The sequence below is a fragment of the Brachyhypopomus gauderio genome, unplaced genomic scaffold (genome assembly GCF_052324685.1).
Source record: "Brachyhypopomus gauderio isolate BG-103 unplaced genomic scaffold, BGAUD_0.2 sc84, whole genome shotgun sequence".
Classification (NCBI taxonomy): Eukaryota; Metazoa; Chordata; class Actinopteri; order Gymnotiformes; family Hypopomidae; genus Brachyhypopomus; species Brachyhypopomus gauderio.
This window is the reverse complement of record NW_027506905.1, coordinates 125,911-131,478: the sequence shown is the minus strand read 5'-3', so window position 1 is coordinate 131,478 and position 5,568 is coordinate 125,911. Positions and strand designations below refer to the sequence as shown.

At 42.4% G+C, this 5,568-nt stretch overlaps 1 long non-coding RNA gene across 2 annotated transcripts; it reads right to left on the bottom strand.

Annotated features, from left to right (window-relative positions):
* Nucleotides 1-331: 331 nt before the first annotated feature.
* On the bottom strand, nucleotides 332-2,736 carry LOC143493314 (uncharacterized). Of its 2 annotated transcripts, none has more exons than XR_013125392.1 (4): nucleotides 2,181-2,289; nucleotides 776-910; nucleotides 576-667; nucleotides 332-491 (listed from the first exon to the last, which is right to left on the bottom strand). It is a non-coding gene; the product is annotated as an uncharacterized LOC143493314 (long non-coding RNA). The 2 variants fall into 2 exon arrangements; XR_013125391.1 differs by having other exon boundaries at nucleotides 335-491; nucleotides 2,271-2,736.
* Nucleotides 2,737-5,568: the final 2,832 nt, after the last annotated feature.

The window sequence follows — 5,568 nt, the reverse complement described above, 5'->3', positions numbered from 1 at the left end:
CATGCACTGTTTGAACAATATTTATTAATTACAGCCAGGTTTTGGAGGTTGTAGAACACAGCTACAGGCCAACAACGGGTGCATCCCATCTCTCTTTAGCGTATATTGCATAAGTTTCGTTCACCACCTCAAATTAAGTTCCCTTTGTTTTGATTTGTGTGTCAGCTTCACACAACTCAACATTCAAAACACAGCTTAGGTGCAGTCTTTGCACATTTGCCACAGACCAGTCGCTTACATGTCTGGCAGATGTCATACGTTTTGTTCCCTGAACATCTGCCGACTTGGCATTGTTTTCTTTTTGAGGGCGGGCAAGGAGCTTCAGGTAAAATTCGCTTTTGTGCCACTGCCCTAGCCGCTTTCGCCATTTTCTGCTGTGCACACAGCTCCTTTACCAACTCGAGAATAAACCTTCGTCTGCTCAGGTTAACGTTCATGCACTGTTTGAACAATATTCATTCTCTGGTCCTGGGGTGTCCAGGTGGAGGGTGCTGTGAATGGTAAACATACAGAATCTATGGACGGGTGAAAATAGTCAAAGAGTTTTAACCTTCTATTAAATGCAGACAAGTCACCTCTAAGTTCCCCCAAGGCCGGTGCCCGAGGCGTAGGAATGAAGGATAGACCTCTACTGAGGAGGGCCAGTTGTTCTTCTGTGGGCTGAAAACTGCTTGAGAGATTGAGAACATTGTTAGTGTTGTGAAGTGTCTGACACCTAGGGGGATTGGTCAGTTTAATTGGTCAAGCCAATAAGTAAAAATTGCTTGAGCTGTACCCTGGGTCCAGTGGACTAAGTCCCTGGGTTCCACTTGGAATCTGAGTTGTGATATCTCGTTCAGGAACATGCCGTTATCCGCTATAAAGGTGTTTAGAGCCCGTAGGTTCTGCTGCTGGGTCTTTGGGAGAAGGTCTGAAAAGTGAATGATTGGAGTGTAAATCGTGGCATTGGGGAAGACTTCAGCTGCCGTCCTCCACAACTCCTGTAGCTGTTTTTTGGAAGTTTGTGTGAACAACTGGTCTTTGTTGTTAATGCCCAATGCTAGGACTACAATCTCAGTCTCTGAGTGTACGGTCAATTTTTGTAGAACCTTGGCTATGTGGAGGAAGTTAGCCCCAGGAAAACTGTCCACTTGTACCCGGGCGTTGCTATAAGGGGGAATCCTGGCTAAGTTGGAATCCCCAATAAAAACAACAGGTTTAGTAACTACTAATTCCCATTCAAAAATCTTTCTGGTGCTTCTAGGGTGTTGGATGGGATATTGTAATGTATTTGTCTCTATGGGGGAACTAGATGCCAATGTAGGGGAAGCTCTATTAGTGGCTGGAAGAGTAGGAGAATCAGGTTTGGCTCTTAGTCTGGGGGATATTACGAGTTGTGGCCCTGCTGTCCCAGTCCCTCTATTTATTAGTGTGTCTGCTTTATCAGTAGAAGTGGAAGCCTGAGAAAAAGGTAAGATTGTATCAGTATCTGAGAAGAGACTGACATTGCTGGCCCTGGCTTTGTGAGTAGTGGGATGTACTACAGGTTCGTGAGTAGTGGGATGTACTACAGGTTCTGCCCTTACATTATCAATTTGTGACAGTATAGAATGGTGAAATTGCACTGTGGTCTTCTGTCTTTTATTGCTACAGGAAGAGGCTCCCTGATCCCTGATGGCTGGAGACCTGGAGGAGGCAGCTGCAGTTTCCCCAGAGAGTGTCTTCCGTGTGGAAGGGAGAGCAGGGTCAGAGGAATGAAGATTGCCAGTGTTATTTGTAGGCCTATTTTGGACTTTCTCCAAACAAGTGGTTAAGGTAGCCTGTTTAAGCCTATTGCCAAACCGGTTCTGGGCCCATTTACAGGCCTGGCTCCAGTTAGAGGCATTAAAATCATCCAACTGTTGTAAAAGCAGTGCAGAAGTGTCTTGGTAGTGTTCTAATAAAAATTGTAAGTTATGTTGCATCCAACTGTGTGTGTTGTTTTTGACTTTGCTCAGAATGTCTGTGTTAGGACACGCTGGTTTAATAAATGCAGTCAATTTGTTCATTTGTTTGAACATGCCCTTGGGAAATGTTTGTGTGTCTATTGCATTACTAATGATGTTGAGGTGATGTGTAACTTGTATGTATTTAAAATATAGCTTGATGTAGGGTTGTGCTGTATGTGTTATGTGTGAGGTGTGAGAAGGTGTGGGGTCTACCTCCTTAGAGTCCAGAGTCTCTAGAACAGCAAATCTATTCCGACAGGTGGCCATCCCAAGGGTACAGGTGTTCAAAAAAAAGCCTCTCACCTACTGTAGTCAGCTGGAGTTCTTTATGATCCTGTGTTCCTGGATGAACCTTTAGGCAGTTTCCCACACTGGAATAAAATCCTTTTTAAGATCCTTTTTAAGATTGATAATTCTGTGGAACGGTGAAGGCTGAAAGGTTTCAGGTCCAACCTCTTTGAGGGTCCGCCACCTGGTCTCTTGGTTAAAAATGGTAAGAAGTTTTATTGATTTTCCTTAGAAAAAAAGTTTTTAAAAACCAGATCCTGAAAAAATGTTTTCTTCTCTCAAAAAGAAGAGATTTTTCTTAATCCAAGAGAAAAAATATTCTTTTTGCTGTATGTAGAGTTCGTCCTGGTAAGAAAAATTTTTTTGAAGTCCTGACGTTTCGCAGTAGAACTGCTTCCTCAGAGGACTATTACCGAGTGGAAGTTTCCCTCCCTAAAATAGGGCTGGGGGCTGATGGAAAGGAGGTAGACCCTATTCTAATTGGATGTGTAAATTGATAGTCCTAAAAGAGTATGTGAATGGGTGCTAGTCAAGATAAGAAGATGTGTCTCCGTCCGATTGGACAAGAGCCTGTGGGGTGATCCATAGGTTGATCAGTGAATTAGTAAAAGTAGGGTTGGGAGGATGGTGTGTTAAGCATGAGCCTCCGTGTGGTCGAGTGGTGAGCATCGCAGGCCTAGAGCCCAGCCGTTCCGCGGGTTACGGTGTTGGAATCGAACCTGACCTGGACGACATACCAAAGGAAGAGGAGAGAGACACACTGGATTAGAGCTTTAAATACATATACACCTACAGGCTTCAACATCAGGGAGGGACCAAACACAGGGGAAACAGAACATACACACTAGCTACAAACTTGCAAAATTTTGCAAGATTTTCATAGTGTGTGTATGTATTATATTTTCTGTATATATATATATATGTGGGTGTGTATCACATTTCTTAAGCACTTACTTTTTAGCACTTATCCTTATCCTTTTTAGCACTTAAAGCCTATTAGGAACCCCCCTCTCTCCAACTTACTGCTTACAACCTCCATAAAATTTATTTAGATATAGGCCAATGTATACTAGTTTTTACCTGCTCACCCTGTATAGGTCCCACCACTGGGTTGGATCCCGGTGCATCCTAAGGTGTGACGCTCCTTACTTTCTCCTCTGGGGTTTGAACTGTCAAAGATCTTTAGCCAGATTGGAATTGGGATGTGGATGTTGGCAAATTTGTTTTTAATGGAGTAGAGGGCTCTACAGGCCTTCTCTTTCAGTGCATCCACTGCCAGACCAAAGCCTCCTGAGGCGCTGATTCTGAGCCCCAGGTAATTATACGAGAGGGTGTGATCTAGGGCGGTGTCTCCTAGATAGAAAATGTGTCTGCCTTCCTGAGATCTGGCTTTCTTTTGGAAGATCATGACTTTAGATTTATCAGGGTTGACTGTCAGGGCCCAGGTCTGACAGTACTCCTCCAGCAGGTCCAGGTGCCGCTGAAGCCCCTGTTCTGTAGGCGACAGCAGTAGCAGGTCATCTGCGTAGAGGAGGAATTTAACTTCCGCTCCGTTTAGTGTCAGGCCGGGGTTTGCAGATTGCTCCAGTAACACTGCTAGATCATTTATATAGATATTAAAGAGAGTTGGAGACAAGCTGCAACCCTGCCTGACACCACGCCCCTGAGTGAAGACCTCCGTCATTTTATTGCCAATTTTTACTCCACATTTATTACTGACATACATCGATTTAATGATGTCATAGACTTTACCCCCTACACCATTTTGTAGAACTTTATAGTATAGTCCTTCTTGCCAGATTGAATCAAATGCTTTTTTGAAATCTATAAAACATGCAAAAACTTTAGTGTGATCTTTTGTGTGTAGATGTTGGTGGATTAGGGTGTGTAGGGTGTAAATGTGGTCAGTAGTGCGGTGATTTGGTAAAAAACCAATGTCCTTTACTCAAGACGCTGTGTTCAGTAAGGAAGGCCTGTATCCGGGCGTTAATGATACAGCAGAACACCTTCCCCAGGTTACTGCTCACACAGACGCCTCGGTAGTTGTTGGGGTCGAATTTGTCTCCACTCTTGTAGATCGGGGAAATAAGCCCCCTGCTCCAGATCTCAGGAAAGTAGCCAGATTGGAGAATGGTGTTAAACAATCTGAGCAGAGCCTGTTGCAGCTGAGGACTGCTGCATTTCAGCATCTCTGTCCGGATGCTGTCGGGTCCACAGGCTTTTCTGGATTGAAGTTTTTTAATTTGGGTGTTTAGTTCTTCCTGTGAAATTTGGTGGTCAATTGGGTTCTGATAGTTTTTGATTGCACATTCTAGTATCGTTAGATTTCTTAGGATTTTTTGCTGTTCCAAATTGAGACTATCTGATGGTAATTTCTCATATAATTTTTGAAAGTGTTTTTTCCAGATGTTGGGATTTTCTATGGCCAGATTATGAGGACTTTTGTTGCTCAGGTTGTTCCACAATTCCCAGAACTGATTTTGGTCTATAGAGTTTTCAATTTTTTGTAGATATTGAGTATAATGTTTATTTTTTTTTGTCGTAAAATCTTTTTATATTCTCTTAGTGTTGTAGTATAATTTGACCTAATTTCATTATTGTTAGGTTGTCTGTGTTTCTCATTTGATAATTGTCTTAATTGTATTCTAATTCTTTTACAGTCTTCATCAAACCATTCTTCCTTTTGTGGTTTTTGGTTTGGTTTGGTGTTTAGTAACTTGAGGCCTGCCATTTTGGCAGATTTGTAATATATTTCATTAATTTGTGAAACCGCTTTATTAATTCCTGATTGGTTTAATTCAAATGATTCTGATAAAAAAATGTTAATATGATTAGTGATTTTTGAGGAACCAACAGCAGATTTAAATTTATCTTCGCTGTCATGATTCCATCTAAATGTGCGGTTTAAGTGGATTGTATTGCAGGGCTCATGTTTCATGGTTTGATGTTGACTGATTCTTTTAAGATAAACATTGATTTGACAGTGATCAGAAAGTGGGAGCTGTGGTCTGACGGTGAATGCACTAATAGTGGAGGGGTCCATGTCAGTGATCGCATAATCGACTACACTAGCTCCAAGAGCTGAACAGTAGGTGAATCTCCCTAAAGAGTCTCCTCTGATCCTACCATTAAGGATATACAGACCTGAGGATCGACAGAGGTGCACTAACTCTTTACCGTTCCTGTTCAGGATGTGGTCAGGACTATCTCTTTGAGAGCATATAGTGCTGAAGTTGGTGGAGGACTTACTGAATACGTATTTGTTGCCAGTATAGTCGATTATATCACTCTCATTGCCTGTTCTGGCATTTAA